Raw genomic sequence first — 22301 nt, 5'->3', positions numbered from 1 at the left:
TAAGATCTCGCTAATACCGAAGGTGTTCTTTGATAAGGAATTGAGTGGTAAGGTCAAGGTATTCAAGCCTGACATCAAACCCCTAGCCTATGGTGGGCAGCCTATAAAACTATTTGGGTTTTTTTGGGGTGATATTGAATATAAAGGGAGGTTAACTGCAGGCAAAGTTTACATCTCCTGCAGAGGCGACAGCATAATAAGTTGGTTTCATCAAGCTGATTTAGGTGTGTCATTAGCTCCTGGCTGTGACCCGTGTATAGTCCTTAGAGACCTAGGTACTTCCTTTAGAGATGTTTCTCATGGCTCCATTGCTTTGAGCTCAGTGTCTTGCAAAGATAAATCAAGTACTGCCTGGCACTCCCAATTTAAAAAAGTGTTCAATGATAAACTAGGTTGTCTCACTGGGTTTACTCACAGCATAACTCTAAAAGCAGAGGCAAACCCTGTTACATGTAAGGTACGTAATGTACCTTTGGCGATGCTAGAGCCAATGCGTCTTGAATTAGAGAAGCTAGAAAAGGAAGGTATCATTGTGGAGACTGAGGCATGTGAATGGCTCGCTCCGGTGGTCTTGGCACGCAAGGCTTCCGGAGAGGTTCGTTTATGTGTGGACTTACGCGCTCTCAATCGTGAGGTGGTAGCTGACAAATATCCTTTACCCAACATCACGACCATGTTAACACAGCTTGGGGATGCGTGCGTTTTCTCGTCTTTAGATTTAAGGGCTGCGTATCACCAGGTTAAAATTGATGAAAAGTCTATGAATCTTACATCTTTCATAACTCCATTTGGAACTTACAAATTTACACGGCTGCCATTTGGATTGGTTTCTGTAGCATCGGTGTTTCAGAGGGTTATGGAAGATGTACTGAATGGGATTCATGGGGTTAAAATATACCAGGATGATGTGCTAGTGTACGGATCGTCACAAGAAGAACACGATCAGAGATTGAGAGCTGTCTTGGAACGATTTGCGGACAGGGGTTTGACCTTGAGAGAAAATAAATGCAAATTCAATCTTACAGAAATTGATTATCTAGGTCATTGTTTAACGTCTAGTGGGGTCAAACCCAAGGAGGGTCTTGTTAAGACCATAAGTGAACTTCCGGTTCCAGAGTCCAGAGATGAGCTGGTTACCTTTCTAGGAATGGCGGAGTATTATAACAAATTTGTACCACATTTTGCTTGCCGTACTTCCAATTTGAGATCTCTTTTAAAAAAGGGAGTCAAATTTATCTGGTCCTCCAAGTGTCAGATGGAATTTGATGATATAAAAATGGCTCTCAATTCTGCTCCCTCGCTCCAGAGTTTTGACATCACATCAAACTCTATACTGGTAACGGATGCAAGCTCACGTGGTTTGGGTGCGGTTCTCTATAGCAAGTCAAGAATGGGAAAGAGGTTACCATACTTTTCCTTTCAAGAGGCACTGTGCATATTCTGGGCCATCAAGAAATTTAAAAAAATTCTTTGGGGTAATACTTTTACTGTTCATTCTGATCCCAAGCCTTTAAAAGATGTATTTTGCAAGAAAAGTCTTGATGCAATCTCATCCCGGATTTGCAAGTGGGTGATTGCGTTGCAAGACTTTGATTTTGTGGTCAAATATATACCAGGGGTTGACAATAAGGTAGCAGACTGTCTGTCTCGGTTGATTCCAGCGCAAAATGAAGATAGAGTTGAGGGTGTTGAAGACTCATGGGAGGTTGACGAATTTAAGGTGTGCGAAGTTGTTGAGGGTGTTGTCACTGAAAAAGATTGGAGAGTTGCTATGTCGGAGGATGTGGATTTACTAGAAATTTGTGGTTTAATGGCGAATGGTTGGCCTTTGTTGAGAAATTTGAGCGAAAATGCTCGTAGGTATTGGAATGTGAGAAATGAACTGTCTGTGAGTAAAGGACTTTTGTGGAGAGGGACAAGATTGATTCCTCCGTCCTTGATTAGGAAAAAAATTGTTCACCTTGCTCATCAAGGTCATCAGGGGGTATCAAAGACAAAAGAAAGAGTGCGATTGCATTTCTGGTGGCCTGGTGTGGATTTAGTTGTGGAACGCCTGATAAGGGATTGCACGGACTGTAATATATCTGACAAGGTATGCAAGACTAGGGTACAACCCATGGTTATTCGTGAAGCACCCACACGATGCTGGCAGGAAGTAGCATTGGACATTCTAGGGCCTGTGTACAGTAAGAGTGGGCAGTTTTTTGTTCTGGTCCTTATAGACATGTATTCTAGATGGCCAGAAATAAAGGTCACACAGAGCATACAGACTAGTAACATAACAAGGTTCTTGGAGGAGGTGTTTGGTAGAGAGGGGTTTCCTGAATCTCTGCTGACTGACAACGGAGTGCAGTTTGTATCGAATGAAATGGAGGAATTTTTAGCAAAGAAAGGTATTAGACATAAACGTTGTTCTCTTTATCACCCTGAATGTAATGGGATGGTGGAGAGATTCAACCGAGTGTTGAAGGAGTCTATCCAGTTAGCCAAGGCGCAAGGGAAAGACTGGGTAGCTGGGATTCATGAGAGAGTCAAGGTTTACAGAATCACACCTCACTCCACCACCGGTGGGATTCCCTTTGAATTCTTCAGAGGTCGCACTCCTAATAGTGTTTTGTTTCAATCTTGGATGAGGGAAAAAGGGGCTGAGACCAAAAATTACAGTGATGCTCAAATGTTAGCAAGACAAAGTGCCAAGTCCTTACAAAGGAAAAGTAAGTTTGACGTTAGACATGCTGTGGCTCACACTTGTGTAAATGTTGGAGATCGTGTTAGGGTACGACTCCCTCATAAATTGTCTGGCTCAAAGTTCTCCTCTCCTTTTAAAGTTGTCAAACTTTTTAATAATGCGGTCAAACTGAATGATGGACGCATTTGGAACTTAAATAGGATATCACCCATTTCTAGTAACTTATCTGGGAGTGGTGACAAGGTATCTATTCCGGTGAGTAAGCCCACTCAAGGGGTTGGTAGTGCCTTATTGCGTAGGAGCTCACGTGCTGTTAGAGTCCCAACAGCTCTGCATGACTATGTGTTAGACTGACTATAACGTTAACACATGCCGTCAGAGTTTCTACAGCTTTCCATAATTATGAGTTGAAGTGTTTATAATGTTTTCTCATCTTTACAATTGTATTGTTATTTTTGGTTCGTGGGGAGGTGTGTGGTATCCTTGATATTGGTATATGTTTGCATAGTACGTAGGTATTTGATGACAGGCTATGGAATGTTAAAATAGAATAGAATGTGATGACATCTTCTTGATGATGTCGCTGTTGGAGACAGTTGAAGCCTGGTGTCCTGTGGATGAGACCTTGGATGATGTATGTCCTGAATAAAGAAGAATCATTACAGATTGGTGTCTGCAACTTCTTCACACAAGCGTTGTTACAACACATGCGTTGTAATGGTATGCGCTATCCACATCGTTGTTTGGAAGGCTCTTCTGTTTCCAAACAATGACGTGCAGGTCTGACGTCGCTGGAAGCTGGAGAAGAGAGGAACCACAGAGGAGGGAGAGGTAAGTGTAGATTTTTTGGGTCATGCAGTGGTAGTCTTTTAGGCTGTAGGGTTTTGGTTGAGTAGTGTAGAGTAGCGTATTTGAGTTTAGGGTAGTGTCGGGGGTCATGAAGGGTAGTGTTGGGGAGTAGTGATGTGGTGTTTGTGCAGTGTAGGCTAGTGTTTTAGGGTTTAGGGTAGTGTCGGAGGGTCGTGCAGGGTAGTGTTTCAGTGTAGGGACCTGACTGGGGGTAGGGGCAGTGTCATGCTGGGGCTAGTATTTTAGGGTTTAGGGTAGTGATGTGGTGTTTGTGTAGTGTAGGGTAGTGTTTTAGGGTTTAGGGTAGTGTTGGGGGGTCATGCAGGGTAGTGTTTTAATGTAGGGAACGGACTTGGGGTAGGGGCAGGGTCATGCTGGGGGTAGTATTTTACAGTTTAGAGTAGTGTTGGGGTGTCGTACAGGGTAGTGTTTGGGTGTAGGGACAGGACTGGGGGTCAGAGGAGGGTTGTTCAGGGGGAAGTGTTTTAGGGTTTAGGGTAGTGTTGTGGTGTTTGTGTCGTGTAGGGTAGTGTTTTAGGGTTTAGGGTAGTGTTGGGGTGTTGGGGTGTTGTGCAGGGTAGTGTTGTAGTGTAGAGAGAGGACTGGGGGAAGGGTGAGGGTCGTGCAGGGGGTAGGGGTTTAGGGTTTAGGGTAGTGGTGTGGTGTTTGTGTAGTGTAGGGTAGTGTTTTAGGGTTTAGGGTAGTGCAGAGTGTATGGGCCAGGCAGGGGGAAGGGGTAAGGTCATGTGGGGGTATTGTATTAGGGTTTAGGGTAGTGTAGTGGTGTTTAAGTAGTGTAAGGTAGTGTATTGTAAGCATGATTTTAGTGCGATGTTTTTAATTAGCATAAACCATAGTACATTTATAACTATTTGCGTTATAATTGCATGCGCAGTTAAAACTTGCGAAGTATTGGTTTATGCTCAGTAAAAACATTGCACTAAAATCATGCGAAGTATCGACATACATTCTGCTAAAGCAGTCTCCACACAGTTGGCGTTAATAGACCTGTCAAGAGCCATCGACTACGTATCTAGAACAAAGCTGTGGTCTATTTTAGAGAATATGGGTGTCAACGAGGGGTGAGTTTCATTTTTAAGACTTCTTCATCATGATCTTACGGCAACAGTTAGGTATGCTAGTGCTAATTAATGCACAGAATCGTTTAGTATTAAGCTAGGGGTGCGCCAAAGATATGTGCTCGCCCCAATGCTTTTCCTCCTTTACAAAAATGATCTGGAAAATTCTCTGGTATCCGTTGGGGCAGACATGCAGTGTGTGGAGAAAAAGTCAGTTCCAGCACTTCTATATGCTGATGATGCGGTGCTCCTGGCAAGGACTGCCACCAGCCTTAAGAGACTTATTTTTAGTTATGTCAGCTTCATGAAAGAGCTGGGCTTGGAGACAAATCTTAAAAAAACATTTACTATGGTCTGCGGACCCTGAAACACGAAAATGCACACCTTCAATATCGCTGGCTAAACATTTGACAGGGTTAGTTCCTTCCCTTACCTAGGTTTGGACTTTGATGATGGCTGTACTTGGTCTACCTGTAGCAAAAATAGGATAATGCGTTGTACTCAAGCTGTTGGTACCACTTCCTCGCTTGCCATGTCCATCAGCAAAAAACCCATTGCACCGATTCTAGAGATCTAAAATCGTAAATGCTTGCCAATCTTGACATATGGAATGGATATTTGGGGATAATAGGGATGCCCTTGCAATGCAGACGGAAGAGAATAGATTTTGTTGCTGGTTACTAGGTGTCCCTACCTCTACCCCGCATTTTATTTTCCCACTGCATTTGGAGTTAGGCTTGGGTTATGCTCAAGACATTATTAATGCCTTACCCTTGGCCCTTTGGTGTTTTATTTGGTACAAGAAAGATCACAGACATCCACGACAGCTTCAACGCCGTCACCACCCCGGCAACCACCGACACCCCCGCTCCCACGACCACCACCCGCACCAACCGCCTGCTCGTCTGGACCAACATCAACGACATCTACACCATCAAGATCATGAACACCGTCCACTCCTGATCCCCGGAAGACCCCTGCCCACACCACATCTTCAACAAAGCCAGCAGCACCATCGCACCCCACCTCCGCAAAACCATCAACATCTCCTTCGAGACAGGGACCTTCCCGGAGAGCTGGAAGCACGCAGAGATCAAAGCCTTACTAAAGAAACCCAAGGCAGACCCCAAGGACCTCAAGAACCTCCGACCCATCTCCTTGCTCCCGTTCCTGGCGAAGGTCATCGAAAAGGCCGTCAACAAACAACTGACCAGCTTCCTCGAAGAGAACAACATCTTGCACCCATCCCAGTTCGGGTTCCGCAGCAACCACAGCACCGAAACTGCCCTCATCACCGCCACTGACAACATCAGGATCCTGCTCGACAACGGAGAAACCGCAGCCCTCATCCTCCTGGACCTATCAGCCGCTTTCGACACAGTCTGCCACCGCACACTAAGAGCACGCCTCCACGACGTCGGAATCCAAGAGAAGGCCCTGGACTGGACCACCTCCTTCCTCTCTGGGAGAACCCAGAGCGTCCGCCTCCCCCCTTCCGCTCCGAAGCCACCAAGATCATCTGCGGCGTACCCCAAGGCTCATCCCTCAGCCCAACGTTGTTCAATGTCTACATGGCATCGCTCGCCCACATCGCCCGACGGCACGACCTAAACATCATCTCTTACGCCGACGACACCCAGCTGATCCTCTCGCTCACCAAGGACCCCCACACCGCCAAAACCAACCTACACAAAGGAATGAAGGCCGTCGCCGACTGGATAAGGAACAGCCGACTGAAGCTGAACTCAGATAAGATGGAGGTCCTCATCCTCGGCTCCACCCCCTCGGCCTGGGACGACTACTGGTGGCCGTCAGCACTAGGAGCACCCCTTACACCCACCGACCATGCACAAAACCTAGGGGTCATCCTCGACTCCACACTCTCCATGACGGAGCAGGTCAACACCGTCTCCTCCTCCTGCTTCAACACCCTCCGCATGCTTCGCAGGATCTTCAAGTGGATCACCACCAAAACTAGAAGGACGGTCACCCAGGCCTTCGTCAGCAGTAGACCGAACTACGGCTATGCAAGAGCCCCAGCCAAACTCCTGAAGCGGCTATAACGCATCCAGAACGCCTCCGCACGCCTGATCCTCGACATCCCCCACCGCAACCACATCACACCCCACCTGAGAGACCTGCACTGGCTCCCCATCAACAAGAGGATAACATTCAAGCTCCTCACCCACGCACACAAGGCACTCCACAACACCGGACCAGCGTACTTCAACTGCCGACTCAGCCTCTACACCCCCACCTGCCAGCTTCGCTCCACAGACCGCGCCCTCGCCACCGTCCCCTGCATCCGAAGAGTGACCGCCGGCAGCAGATCATTCTCCCACCTCGCCGCCAAGACGTGGAACACCCTCCCCATCCACCTACTGCAGACCGAAGACCTCCTAACCTTCAGGAGACTCCTCAAGACCTGGCTCTTCGAACAGTAGCAGCATTCCCCCCCCACTAGTGCCTTGAGACCCTCACGGGCATGTAGTGCGCTTTACAAATGCTAAGATTGATTGATTGATTGAGGTCCAGTATTTATATCCAGCTGAGCCTTTAAAGTGGGGAGGAACTTCTAGAGGTTTCCCTTTGAAATCCCCAGGCATCCTGCCTTCCCTGCCCTGGCTCCAGACTAACTACCTGGGGTAAGCAGCCCTTTGAGTGGAGTCAGGACATGGCCTATTCAAGTGTAACTAGGGCTGCGTCCTATTGGGTGTGGTTATGTAGAAGGAGCACACAAAGTCTATCAGTCAGCTACACCCAGTCATGTGACTAAGATAAATGTTACAGATACCAAATGGCTAAGGCAGTAGGAAAATGCCAACTTTCCAAAAGTGGTATTTTCAAAATTGTAAGCTAAAATCTGACTTCATCATAAGTTAGGATTTTTCAATACAGTTTCAAAGCCACCAAACACAAACTGGTAACATGCTTCCATTTGGAAATTACAGCTTATTAAATGTAATAAAATAACACCAATGCTATCCTGTGGAAGAGGTATGCCTTGCAGTGAAAAATGAATGTAAAAGTTGTTGACTACCAGGATATGTAAACACTGCACCCTGCCCTCTGGGCCGTCCAAGGTTTACCCTGGAGGTGGCTTATATATATTAAACAGGAAGGTTTGGGCCTGGAAAAAGGTTTATTTTGCCAGGTTCAAATGAGCATACACATTCTGCGATGACAGACTTTAGACATATTTAGAGGGCTACTTAAGTGGGTGTCACAATCAGTGCTGTAGGCCTACAAGTAGTATTTAATTTACAGACCAATACTAAGCAAAGGTAGTCCCACTTTACAAGGGACTTAAAAGGATATTAAATATGCCAATTAGGGATAAGCCAATGTGACCATGTTTCAAGGAGTGAGCCCATGCACTTTAGCTCTGGTTAGCAGAGGTATAGTGCTCAGAGTCCATGGAGGAGGAAAGCAAAATGTTTGGGGAAGACCACCCGACGGCTGGCAGATCTGTCATAGTATGTCACTTCAGAAGTAATCAGCATCGTATCCTTCTGAGCTAAATAGAGTGTGCATCAGAATGCTGGCCCGATGGGCCTGGCCAGCCATCCATCCTTCCAAGATTGATACAGTTTGTATCAGAGTCCTGGCACGAGAGGCCTAGTCAGCAACTTAGCCTTCTGAGCTCGATAAAGTGTGCATCAGAGTGCTGGCACGAGGGGCTTAGTCAGCATCTTATCCTCCTGAGCTTGATAGAGTGTGCATCAGAGTGCTGGTACGACAGACCTAGTCCACCCTCCGCCTTCCAAGGTTGATGGAGTATGCATCAGAGTGCTGGCATGACGGACCTAGTCAGCATTTTATCCTTCTAAGCTTGATGGAGTGTGCATCAGAGTGCTGGCACAAAGGGCTATTCAGACCCCCTTCATTCTGAGGTGCATGAGTATTCTGGCAATCTTCTGCATGCTTACAACAGCAAGATTGTCTGCAGGAGGGATGACAGGACTTCCTAGCCTCCCACCCTTCCGAGCTTACTACATTGTGCATCAAAGTGGCGGCACGATGGGCCTAGTGAGCCTCCCATCCTTCCGATTTCGATACAGTGTTCTGTCGTGATGACTACATAGATAGACAGATAGACAGACAGACAGACAGACATACAGACAGATAGACTGCTAGATAGACTGTATTGTATTGTATTGTATTTATATAGCGCGTGTTACCCCTGATGGGGTGTTGAAGCGCTTTTTTCGGCGAGTAGCACGCTACTCCGGAACCCATAAATGATTAGTGGTGAATTAGTATAGTGACATATGAAAGTAATTTGAGTGGTGGATTTTTGTCAGTTATTTGGATTGAGAAGGATAGTGGAGGGATAGAAGAGGGAAAAAAGTTTGCATTTATATAGCGCTTGTTACCCCTGATGGGGTGTTGAAGCACTTTTTCGGCGAGTAGCACGCTACTCCGGAACCCATAAAGGATTAGTGGTGACGTAGTATTGTGAATTATGAAAGTAATTTGAGTGGTGGATATGTTGGTCAGTTATTTAGATTGAGAATGGTAGCAGAGGGATAGAAGAGGGAAAGTGAATCACATATCATACAAGACAACGGTAAAGGTATCCTGCAATCCTCCGATATCTACTGTAATAGATAGATAGACAGACAGAGAGATAGACAGATCGATAGATAGATTGATAGATTGATAGACAGACAGACAGACAGACAGACAGACAGACAGACACACAGACAGACACACAGACAGACAGACAGACAGACAGACAGACAGACATTCATTAGAGTGCTGGCATGAAGGGCCTAGTCTGCATCTTATCGTTCCAAGCTGGATCTAGTACAAACAGAGTGCTGGTGCGAGGGGCCTAGTCAGTATCTTATCCTTCCGACCTGGGATCCTGCAATCCTCTGATATCTACTGTAATAAATAGACTCAGCATCTCATCCTTCTGAGCTCGATAGAGTGTGCATCATTGTGTAGATAGATAGATAGATAGATAGATAGATAGATAGATAGATAGATAGATAGATAGATAGATAGATAGATAGATAGATAGATAGATAGATAGATAGATAGATAGATAGATGATGTACCTGTTCTGCCTTATGACAGCCTATTTTGAACATGCCCACTCACAAAGCACACTGCGGTAGAGGTCTGATGTCTAGTCGCGTTTAACAAAAGCCCTTATTAAAATAACCTGCTTAAATATTCTACATATGACAATATACAACGTTGCACTGTGCTACACAGATGTAAAACTCTCAATTTAATTCATTAAAAAAATAATGTCTGCCAGAGAGTTTCAAAACTTGAGCAAGGAGCACGCATTTCACAGTGCTAATGTGAATTTCCCCTGTTGCTTTTTTTTAAATGAGTGATAAGCCTGTCCTAAATACAAGTTAGAGGGAAAACAACTCGTACCATAAGGGCTCAAAGTAAAATAATACAAACATAGAAGACATGCCACCAAGCCTTTTAGGTCACGTGCACTGTTTTCATCATCCTGTTTAAGGACAGTCACTAACAATCATACCATTTCTTGCATTTGTAAATACATTACAACGAACAGATTCGGTGATTTATTTTAACAATATGCTCCGAGAAAATCGACATTCGATGTCTTTTAACCCAGTACGAATTTGATGGCTCCTCGAGTTTAGAGCAAAAAGGTGCATTTCCAACAGCAGCTTTGCTCGGTGCGCAGCTGCTTCTGCCTGCTAGAGCCGAGGCTCGCTTCTCCCGGGGTGGGCGGGGCAGCTGGAGGCTCGTCCGAGATTGCCAATAGGCAGGACCTCCGGAGAATGCCGAAGGGCAGGGGATACCCGATCCCGTGGGGATACCACATATTATACAACAACGGAAATATTGGCAATTATGACGTAGCCCACGACATCTAATTGTCTAAGAACTCCGTTGCTATGTAAGCGAAGCTGCAGTGCAGAGGTAAAGCCACTTGGGAGCAGACGGCAGATACGAGCTCAAAGCTTTCAAACGCCAGGCCGCGCGCTACTTTCCTGCTTCTAACATACTTCTGCGCGTTCCTCCTGCTTCTAACATGGCCGTCGCGTAGAAGAGTGTACACGCTCGGTCTAGTGTTTCAAGCGGCAATAGTTCCGGCTTCGTTTCCATGACACCGCTGATAACTGAGTTGGGAGCCTGCACGGGCGTACCTGAAAGAGTGAGTGCTGCTGCCCCACTTCAAGCGGGAGAGAGAAAGTTGTGTCCAAAGGAACCAGGTAGGCTAAACTGCCGACTTTGGTGCTGGAAACCACAGTTCGAGCTCCGAGGTCGCGTCCCCAATCCACATCATGTGATTCTGGGCAAATCACTTTTTTTATCCCCGTGCCTGAATGTGTAATGTAAATACGGTGCTCCTGTAAAGCGCTCCAATACCTTCGGGTCGAGTTCGCGCTATATAAATATGCAAAAAAAAACTCCACCCCACAACTCCGAGCGAGGGATGCATCCCGGGGCAGAGGGGTAATGGGTGACCTTATGCACTCGATGGAGGTGAGGGCTGTCGGGCAATTTTTTATGACCCATATTTGGAGGAAGGAAGGGCTAGTCGTTTAGATTCCCTTAGGAACAGAGTGACTTACCTCTTCACCCCTAGGCTCGTTTCCTGGAAATTTCCCATGCTGCAACAGTTACTGTATCAACCCGAGTTCACTGTCTCAGTTCCCAACCTCTTCTGCCCCTTTCCCTTTGTGGTCCTGCCATGCCCCCTTTACTATGCTGTCCTAATAACTATCCCCCCTTGCCCTGTTAACCACCCGCACCTGTACTGCTCCCCATCATGTTTTCCTCATTGTCTTCCTCTCTTAAATCTTTTCACTCATATCTATTCTTCACAGTATCCCTTTCATCGCACACCCCCTTCATTTTATTATCACACTTGTTCTCTTGTTACATTCTTTACTTATCTGTGCATTTTGTCATCCTCTTCCTCGCTATCCATATCCGTACATATTGCCTATTAGGATCACGGGCGGATCGCCACTGCTTGCAGCCTGGCCTCCAGATAACGGCGTGGCTCAGGGGAGGGGGATGCGACCACATTCCAGCCCTCATATATTTTATTTGTTGGCCTTTGGGCTATCTTTGCACTTACAACTGGGGCATTTAAGTGCCGGCAAAGGCTGAGACATTTCCGGGAACTGCACCCGCTCCAGACGCACAGGAGTGTTTAGACCTCTTGTGTGTCATACTCTTATCACAACTGTACACAGCTGCCACCTGTGCCAACGCAGTTCTTTCTCACAAAACGATGATTTTTACAAAGTGTAGAATGTCTCCTTATCTGACTCACGATGCTTTCCACTTTTGACTCGCCCTTAACTCTGCCACTCCATTCTCACACCTCTTCCTATTCCCCATCTCTTCCTTCCTTTGCTATTTTCTCTCTCCTCCTTTCTCCGCTATTCCATTTGTCTCTTTTACACTTCACTGTCATACGCACCCATATAGCGCCTTCATTCACTTTCTCCCTCTCCCTAATGCATTATACCTACCCCGTCTACACTCTTTCATTCACCATCCATCCCTCCGTCCTTTCCCCTCCTACTTTCACTCAGTCATTCCATTCTTACCCCACCTTCATTCCCCTCCGTTTACTTTCGGTCCCGAGAGACTGTACTCTCCTCCCCGCCCTTCCATCATCCATGTGTTCTCCCTTCCTCTAGTCTCCTCCTTCTCTTTGTCATCTTACCCTTTCCTCTCACTTGTTTTGGAGTAAATGCAGTTAGTGGGATTGGTGTTACAATAAAATGTTGGGCCACCTTCAAACTGTTAAACTTTAGAGTTATCTTGATAGATTGATAGTTACAATTACAAAAAAACAACGTTTAAAAAATTTCTCACGATTTTGCCAACCTGTGTTACCGGTATTAATTAGTAAATGAGCACTTTTCTGACTTTCTGACACCCCTTTAAATGTGACTTCTCTTGGTGGATCTACACAAAGGTGAAAATGGCAACAGCAACCTAAACATGCGAACTGTCTTCCAACTTTAATGTTATCTTGACAAATGCAGTCCAAATTATAGGTACGTTATAATAAATCTGTGTGTGCGGCCTGCACACGTTCCTGGGTGTGGTCTGACCAAGATGTGCACTGCAGAACTCCGTACAAAATCACACAACACTGTACAATACTGGCTAATACAATCCAGAACTCTACGGTAACGTACCCAGCCCATCTGCGTATTGACCTAAAATTATGCTCTACTCGCAGAATGTATACAGAGGCCCATAGGTCTCCCATATACAGAGCACCTGGTATTAGGAGGGAGGGGAAGAGGAATAGTCCAAATTATACAGCAAGGTAGGATAAATTATGTGGCAACAAAAAGCAAATTATGCGGCATCATGCAGTACTGCATAGCCGTCAGTACCGGAAGAAGGCATCTGCTCACAGCTGCTGGTTGCCACGGAGTCAGATTTCACTTTAATGGGTAAATAGAAATGCTTGTTGTACAATGCAATAGGTCTTGCATTTACGCAACTTTCAGCTATTGGCATTGTAAATGACAACGCCTTTTATGTTTTGGTTTTTAAAACAGAAATAAAAGGCACTGTCATTCACAATGCCAATAGCTTAAAGTTGTGTAAATGCGAGACCTATTGCATTGCAAATGCTTGTTGTTCTTGTGTTGTTACTAGTTGCTGCATATACGCAATAATATGTTCATGCGAGCGGCGGTACTCTAGTGTGCAGTGCACTGCAGTCATGGCCGTAGTGCAGTGCACAGGACTCAAGTGGCATAGATGCCCCCATTACTTACCGGTAATCTTCATTACTCCGAGTATAGTCTTCCTCGCCACATGACTAACACAGTGAGCTTCAGCTCCACACCAGAACCCTCCAAAGCAAAAAGGTCAGCATCCCATGCCTCCCATCCCTTCCCAATATGGCCGACCCATTACACCCATGACCCCTATAAGAGGCGGGCCGGCCCAACCCATCAGCCTGAAACTACCAAGCACAACATGAAGCCGATAGCCAGACAGGGAGGGAGGGATGGGAACTCATGTGGCGAGGAAGACTATACTCGGAGTAATGAAGATTACCGGTAAGTAATCGGGGCATTACCTCCTTGTTAGTCTTCCTCGCCACATGACTAACACAGTGAGCACATACCAAAGCCAAACGGCTTCATGGAAACTCACCAGAAACCAACAGACCAGAAGGGAACGCCCAATAACGAGGGCCAAACCCAACAGTCCAGAACGAGCGGAAGGACCACCCAGGGGAGAGGCAACCACGAGCAGGAAGATCCAGCCCGGGACCGAAAGACACCGGGAAGGACAAAAACCCGGACCCCAGAGACACGAAGCGCCGGCAGGAACCAGTCGTAAGCAAAGGTCAAAGGGGACAGAGAAAAGCACCGGACCAGACCGCACGGAGCCAAAGGCCACAGAAAACAGAGCCCAGAGATCAAGCCGGCCAACGGACATCCCGAAAGAGGGCAACAACCCCCCACAAAAAAAGGGAAACCGAACGAACAGAGGGCAACCCCACCACAGCGACCCAACAAAAAAGGCACAGCAGAAAGGAAGAAGCCGACTGACAAACACAGCAACCCCGCAAGGGAGAACACCACCCGCGAGAGAGCCGAAACCACAAGAGGAATGGGGCAGCGGAACCAGACGCAAGCAAAATGGCAAGAGCCGCAAGAAAGGAAAAGGGGCGCAGAAGAGAAACAGAAGGGTAATAAAACCCCAGTCACACAAGGGACCCCCCGGAAGGGACCGCGACCCCAAGGAGAGAACCCAGGCAGGAACAAGGGAACAAAAAGACCCAGGAAGGTGACAGAAACGACACCGAAGAGACCAGGCCACCAAGGGTACTCAACCAGGCCACCGCAGAAAGCAGAGAACCCACAAGACCACCCACGCACAGAAGGCAGGGAAAGGCAGCCCGTCCCACACAGGGACCAAGCGAGTCGCCGAAACGAGCACCCACCAAAGGCGAGAAGGGCAGAAGGGCAGGGCGAAACCCGAACCCGAGCCACGTCAAGACCCCCAGAGAGCCACCAGAGCCGACAGGACCCGGAACCCCAAACCCAGGGACAAGAGACGAGGCCCCAAGCCACACCGGAAGCGCACGGGCCCGGAAGCAGAGAACCGGATGCACCAGCACCCCAGACAGCCAACAGCACTTTCGGAAACAAACACCCGCAAGTGAAAAAGGACAACCGGGGCAGGCCCAAGCGCAACAGGACAAAAAAAGCCCGGTCCACCCAGAAACTCCGGCAGAAGAAGTAATGAGAAGGCCGAAGAGCCAACACCGGAGACCCAAAGGGAGCAAACAGCACCAAAGGGACCCAGAAGAACACCGACACACAGGCAGCCACAAACAGGGGCGAACCCTGCAAACACCCGGGAGCACAAGGCAGGGTCCGCAAGGCAGGGGAAAACCCCAGAGCAACCAAGGAACGGCAAACAGAAGCCAGACTGGAAATCACCCAGAGCGAAAACCACAGACCCAGCCCAGAACAAAGAAGCTCACGACAACCATCACGGGAAATGGAGAGCAGAACAGCATATGTGCGTCGTCAACCAACAAAACGGCCTACAACGTAACAACCACAAACGGATGAACGGCAGAAGGGACTCAACAGGAACAGCAACTGCGATCAAGAAGCCGAACCCAGGCCACTGCAGGAGACGCATTAGTCCATAGCAGCACCCAAACCTCCCAGCCGTACCAGGACAGAAGCGGGAAGAGGCCGGGGCAAACCGAACCAAGGAAGGACCAGAGGCATCGAGACCAACTTGAAGGAGAAAAACAGCCAGGCAACAAGACTGCAAGGAACGTCACACGAAAACGCGTGGAAACCGAGTGCAGGGAACATGCGAAAGGCACTGAAACGTACCAGGCCAAACGAGGAAGGCCGCAACCAAGGCAGACAACCTCATAAGAGAACGACAGTGTGCCAACACATGATACAGCGATAGCAGTCGCGGGACACGAACCCAAGTCCTGCGAGAACCCATATAACCACAGGCACAAGACTTAACACTGAGCAATAGCACCTGGTTCAACAGAAAAAGGGGGGCAAGAGCCAACCGCCGAGACAGGGAGCATGAAGAGGAGGGAGCGGCAAAGCCGCAGACCCGAACATGACAGGGAGAGACCAAGTAGGACCCCAAAGCCCACAGCACCCAGAAGACCCAGGCGGTCCCCCAACCGGGCACAAACCAGGCCCGACCTCGCTCAACCGCCGAGAGCGGACGAGGCAAGGAGCAAACAGGACGGCCAGGCCGCAGGCTCCACAGCTCCAGGAAATCCCCGGAGGACGGCCAACCAGTAACCGACCGGGACAGACCCCGCACAACAACTGCGGGAACAGGAGCCCACAGAACGAAAGTACCGGGGCACATGAAAGCCAGCCGAGCCCCGCGCTCCTAACAGCCACACAGAGGGGGCCGAGGAACCCTCACGCTCACAGGCACAACAGCTGGAAAAACAGACAAGCCCACAGCCGCCCCACAGAGAGGGGCAGACAACGCTAAAACCCAGAGCCCGCTAAAGCAGGGCAGCAAGCACAAGGCGGCGGGGGAGGGGGGAGCGTAGGGCAGGACCGCGAGGGCCAGAAGGAGGGGGAACCAGCAAGTGAGCCCGACAGAGCCGGGCCCCCCCTGGCATCCCTGAACCAAACGGGCAGGAAGGCGACCACCCACCAGGGGCAGGCGGGAGGCGAGAGCAGCAGGAGTGGGGGAGAAGGAAGGCAACACACTGCCCGCGCGCAGGAAGGGCGACAGCGGAGCAAAATGACAGTCGCAAACAACCACCACCGCCCGCCCCCGAAGGGAAGGCGGGCGGCGCATCCCACCCCCACACGGCCATAGAGACAGAGTCGGAGCAAGGCATAGGCGCCCGAAGCAGACGCAACAGACCACCAAGCCACCAGGCCAACGGAATACAACAACGCACCCAACGGGGCGACAAGACCCGCATGGCACAGCAGCCAAGAGAGGGCAACACAGAACAGGAGGAGGAAGAGTCAAGCACCCAGCCAGCACCCCCAACCACCAGTACAGAACACGCGTACCAGCAACCATGCAGGAAGGACGATCAGGACCGAACAACCACTGACCCAGCACCCCCGCAAGGGAGAGAGCGAAGCAAAGCCACGGAAACCGAGAAGCCCCAGGAGGAGAATAAAGCAAAGGCTACAACTCACCCACCACAGAAGGATGAAGGGCCAAGCGGCCCCCGGGATCCTAACTGGCGACTACGTCGCATACACAGTAAAGAAGAGTCTGAAATATTGCCAACTTATGTCACTGTGACAGCGTTTGCAGGACTCGAACCCTTGTCCTGTGAGAGCCTTGATAACCAGAGGCACAAGACTTACCATTGAGCTATAGCTCCTGGTGTCTAGGAGCAAAACCAATAGGCCACCGCGACACTGTACAGACCGAACCGAAGGAAACGCCAGCGCCTATACACCAGAAAGAAGCAAGCAGTCAGACTACAAAAATTGCCCATATCAACGATTCCACAAGTTGACACAGCGGGGAATGGGGAAAAGACTTCAAAATAGCAATAATCGCACTTCGGAAAAACCTCACAGGCCACGACACTGCCACTACACAATAATGTAAGGAAGAGGTGGAAAACAAGCATACGCAAGACACTTGAAGCAAATGCGGGAATCGAACCCTAGTCCGGTGAGATCGGTCACAACCAAAGCACAAGTACCATTGAGCTTAAGCACCCGGCGGACACCTGCCACTTCCCCCGTGAAGAAGGCGTGAGAAACCACCAGGGAGAGCTAGCGCGGGACAACCCAAACCCCGCCCCCGGGACAACGAGTCGGCCCAGAGCGGGAAACAGGAAGAACCAACAGCGCACCGGAAACGCAGCCACCTAGCCCCGTAACAGAAACGGCATGGGGAGCACAATCCGGAAGGAGGATCCGCCAGAAGGCAGGTAAGCCGGACGGGAAAGCGGGCGGCAGCGGCATAAAATAGTTTTCGAAGCATACACTTCGAAAGCGTTTGAAATGCCAGTCCATAAACCGACTAACACCAATGTGTGGGACGCGCGTTTATTCACAGACAGTTGCACTCTGCTTTCCGCGCCTTGACAGAGCTCGACAGGTGGAAGCCCCTGCTGGCAGCTCGCAGAGCCGCCGCCCGCCCCCTACAATGCCGCAATCGCGGCTCGGTAAAGAGAATCCCCCGCCCGAACCAGAGACCCGGGGGGAGGAACAAGTAGGTAGGCAGAGCAGCAATCAAATGAGCATGCAAACAAACCCACACACGGACAACGCCCACGGCCGCCGCCCGCACGTCAAGGAAAGGCGGGCGGCGGAATCAACGGGAATCCGGAAAAAAGTACAATGGGACCCGGAAACAGGACCCAAAAACATGCCGAAAGGGGGGAGTCACAGCGAGGCACAGAAGGCATGCAGCCATACAAACACCCCTAAACTTGAGTGGGAAAAGCCCAGGGAAACACAGAAAAGGGCACGAGAAGCATAAACCGCCCCCCCTGAAAAACCCACGGCTCGCTAAAGCAGAGCCTAACCGGCTGGAAGGAGGAATCACCCAAATCCAATGCAAAAGCAAACATACCGGGGGCCATAAGCAGGGGGAAGACAAACAGAGTTCAAGCTCCTAGGGTCCGCTAGAGCAGGACCTCCAACCTGAGACCCACGTACCTGCTACAGCAGGCACCACTTACCTGACGCATCTGGAGAGACGTGCGCAGAACAAAAAAAAAACAGGCTGATGGGTTGGGCCGGCCCGCCTCTTATAGGGGTCATGGGTGTAATGGGTCGGCCATATTGGGAAGGGATGGGAGGCATGGGATGCTGACCTTTTTGCTTTGGAGGGTTCTGGTGTGGAGCTGAAGCTCACTGTGTTAGTCATGTGGCGAGGAAGACTAACGAGGAGGCAATTATAGATATCCTCTCCAAAGCCAGCAGCCAGCCGCCCGTAGCTCTTGAACAGTCGCATTCCCACTATAAACAGTCTTTGAAGTGCAGAGTGATTCTCTGGCAGAGTCACTCTGCACTTCAAAGAGTGTTAATGTTTATATAGCCTCGGAAATACAAGCATACTGGTCTGGTGCAAGTCTGCAGACAGCTAGGCCCGCCCTGCTGGATCCTGGCTGCATGCAGCTACATGCTTCAGAGGTGCGTGGTAGGGCCTAGCTAGGCCCCACCACGCGCCTCTGAAGCATACGTAGCAGTCAGGGACCCTCTGAAGGAAAGCAGTGCCTCGAAAAATAAGTATGTATAATGTAGTTCTGCATGAGTTTATTTGAATTTTTGCCGTGACTGCAGTTTGAGGAGGAAAACGGTATAAATATGTTTATCATGGCTTAGCACGGGATCCAAGCAGCGCATTATTTGTCGTTGGTGCCCAGATGGTCGCTCAGATGCCGGGCACAGTGATTGCATCAGTTAATAACGCTGTCACTTTCTGCAGGCACGGAAATTCAAGGGCTACGCTGCGCACCCTGAAGGAGTAACATTGCTTTTTAAAAGGCTTTTTGCTGGGAGGCTTTGTTTTAATAGTGTACATAATGGGTGGATTACACCGTGCTTCCTGTGTTACTACAGAAGCGTTATCCAGGCACTATAAAAAGCTGCGCCATTGCTTATCAGCAGTAAAGTTGTCTTGTGCAAAACAGGAGCACCATGCGCGAGAGGTAGGGGTGAAGGAGCAGGACTTGAGCTGGAATGGGCAGTAGATAAAGATGGATTAAACACACCCATTTGATGAGCGGCAATAGTAAGGTCGAGTGCAAAAGCTGATCATGGAAAAAAGTGGATGTGCCTTTAGTTCAATTGGAAAGGAAAGACCGAATTGCAGTGATAAGCGGAGTGTGTGCGTCAAGGAGCCCTCCTAGGGGATGAATGCTGGCCGAGCACGAAACTTCAGCAGACTCGCATTTGCAGTCTGCATGGTGTCAGGCTCCAGCAGGGCGGCCTATCTGTCTGCACCAGAGTCTAGCTCAGCTAGTCGCGACTACCTAAGCCCTGCCACGCACCTCGCCTCAGAAACATTCATTTGAGTGACTGTCTGCCACAGTCCAGACTGCACTCACTGAAGAGATAAAGTTGGGAGGTGCACTTAGGAGAGCTGAGCTCTGCCTGACCAGTAACTGGCTATAATCGTCTAGAAAATGCATCTCTATTTTCTAGCGAAAGCCAACATGTCAGAAAGAATTACCCAAAACTATTCCCTTTGACTCCAATTAAAACAGTTAGACTATTAATAATGAACGTGCTGTCTGTTACTGTACGTCTACCAACTAATCATGCATTCATTTAATCGTTTTTGTTGTTACTTTATTTTTCAGTGAGTCTGGCCATTACGGCCATGACTGCAGTGCACACAAGTCGCGCACACACCCCCTCCAAATGTTTCTCTCCCTTCCCCTCACAGTTTCTCTCTCTGCGCCTCTCCCCTAGGGTGACCAGATTCTCAAAACAAAAAACGGGGACAGGTCATAGACATAGAAGTAGGACTACGGCTTGCAGTAACCATCGACTTAAAAGTAGGACTGTTTGACAGCCGTCATAGACATAAAAAAAGGACTACAATGACAGCTCCCTCCACAGACCGAGATGAAGCATTACAGACAACAAATCCGCTGTCTTTTATTGGCACCCCTCTCCTTTACACAGCAACATTAGTACTTTTTATTACATTTACACTTTTAAGGACTATAGCATATATTTGCCAAAAATCAATAAAACATCACAGGCTAGCAAACGCCAGATTTAATAGCTTTATCAATGCTCGTTTCTATAGCTGCGCGTCAGCACCACATAAAGTACAACTCACCAATGTTGCTTAGTTGCTCATGACAGAAAAGCATGGGAGGTAAACTGCGGAATGCTAAATTGCCAAATGGCAGCCATGGACCAATGTAAAAAAAACACTTCTCTCCAGGTATTACTGCCTTAGGGTCTTAAGGGTGGCAAAGGCTGGCCGACCACACAGTCCTCCCACATTTGCGTGGTCACTGCTGGGATGTCATGTTACCTTACTGGGGTATACATAGTGCACTCTAGCCATTGGTATCATCTCATAGTGCAATTGTGTGAAGACCTCACCTCAGTGACGACACATGCCGTAAGCAGTGCAAAGAGAGCATGCACGCGCATGCTCAACCGGAACAATAAAAAACAGGGACATTTCTGTGTTTAACCTGGACACTGTTTGAAAACAGGGACATTTGAGTCACTTGGAAAAAAGTGTCGGGACACGGGGACACTTCTCCAAAAACAGGGACCGTCCTGGGAAAACGGGGACGTCTGGTCACCCTACTCTCCCCTTACCTCTCCATGGCTATCTGTTACCCTCTCTCTCTCTCGCGTGTCTCTAATAGAACATGTGCCTTTTGGGACAGTCTGACTTCTGCTTCTGCTTGTATTGTGCTAATTTGTCAGCTTTGAGTTGACATGTTCTAACTTCTAGCAGACACCAGCTTGCCTTCTACCATTGCCAGCATCTTTCATGCCACAACAGAGTTTGTAATGAAAAAGCTGGCATGTGTTTTTGTTGACTACACAGAAGTCTTCCACCATGGGGCCTTAAACCGAACAAGTAAAAAAAAAAAAAAAAAAACATTTCTATCTATAAGAAATGTTAGGTTTCTGAAGCTAGGCCCTGCCACGCACCTCTGAAAATCATACACGCTGCGTGCCAGCACTGCCTAGCTTCAGAGACTGAACATTTGCAGATAGAAATGTTTCTGAAACTAGGACCTGCGGGCACGCAGCGTGTGTGCTTCTCAGAGAGAGGTGCACAGAGAGTTTTCCAGCTCTATTCTGCAGTCTCGCCCTGATGACCTCCATAAACATTATTTTTTGAATACCGTTTTCTTGACATTTCTTTTTAATGTGGGTGACTAGTCTATTACATACATTTTGCAGAAAAAAGGTGCTTAGTAATGTTTAATGTAATAACTGCAGTTTCACAATTGCTTTATTACCTTCTCGCTTTCTCAAATTTGCTTGAAAATGCACCATTTGCCCACTCTTTTTTCAAAGTTTTCTCAGGGGGAAACCCCCCCCCCCCCCAACCCTCCTTAGGTTGTTTGAGCTCGCTCGCTACGCTAGCTCGCCGCGGTCCACTCCGACACTAATTTTACGCTCACCACTTTCAAATGTCACCAGCCACCACTGGTCCAGTCGGTGTTCTAGACCATGTATAACAGGTACCAGGGCTTTGAGTGGGCCGGATTCTGCTAGTGCTCAGCACTGGCAGTTCTTAAAAGAAGGTGACGAGACTGGTCCCTATCAGGCTCTCTCCATTTTTACCCTCAGTGTGAAAGGAACCTTTTTTTTTTTTTTAACTCTGCAATAGTACCCGCCATCACTGCTTTTGGTGTAACTTCAAAGAGACTCATTTCTGTTTCATATAGCACAAACTTGGAGTGCTTTATTACAAGAGGACATTTTCATGTTTTGAATCACAGGATGTGGAGCCAACCTGAGGATCGAACCTGCTTTTTCAGCTGTAAAGTAGGCAGCTCTAGATCTGCCGCACAACCTCGCCCACAAAAATGGAAGGATTTTCAATACTATATACAACGAAGTCCTATTTGCTGCTTATTTATCTTATCCAACTAACAACCATTGACAAAGCCAATAGTCCCGGCTTGCTGTAAGTGTAGTGTTACTTGTGATGTTATATATCTGGATGCAGAGACAGAAGCAGCAAAATACCTCGCTGGC

The 22301-nt window shown here is 48.5% G+C and overlaps 1 protein-coding gene and 1 non-coding gene across 2 annotated transcripts in view; one reads left to right on the top strand and one right to left on the bottom strand.

The window, feature by feature from the left end:
• The first annotated feature begins 10564 nt into the window (after positions 1-10564).
• LOC146854126 (interferon-induced protein with tetratricopeptide repeats 5-like) overlaps positions 10565-22301 on the top strand; it is a 52988-nt gene continuing 41251 nt past the window's right edge. The window contains exon 1 of the mRNA XM_085651898.1: positions 10565-10829. The gene's annotated coding sequence lies outside the window, so the exon portion shown is untranslated. The remainder of the gene's footprint in view (positions 10830-22301) is intronic.
• LOC146854128 (U4 spliceosomal RNA) lies at positions 17060-17201 on the bottom strand. The gene has a single exon (XR_014959041.1). It is a non-coding gene; the product is annotated as a U4 spliceosomal RNA (small nuclear RNA).

Source organism: Triturus cristatus, chromosome 4_1 (assembly GCF_964204655.1).
Source record: "Triturus cristatus chromosome 4_1, aTriCri1.1, whole genome shotgun sequence".
NCBI classification, from domain to species: domain Eukaryota; kingdom Metazoa; phylum Chordata; class Amphibia; order Caudata; family Salamandridae; genus Triturus; species Triturus cristatus.
The sequence above is the reverse complement of the archived record's forward strand: the minus strand, read 5'-3'. Positions and strand labels throughout refer to the sequence as shown.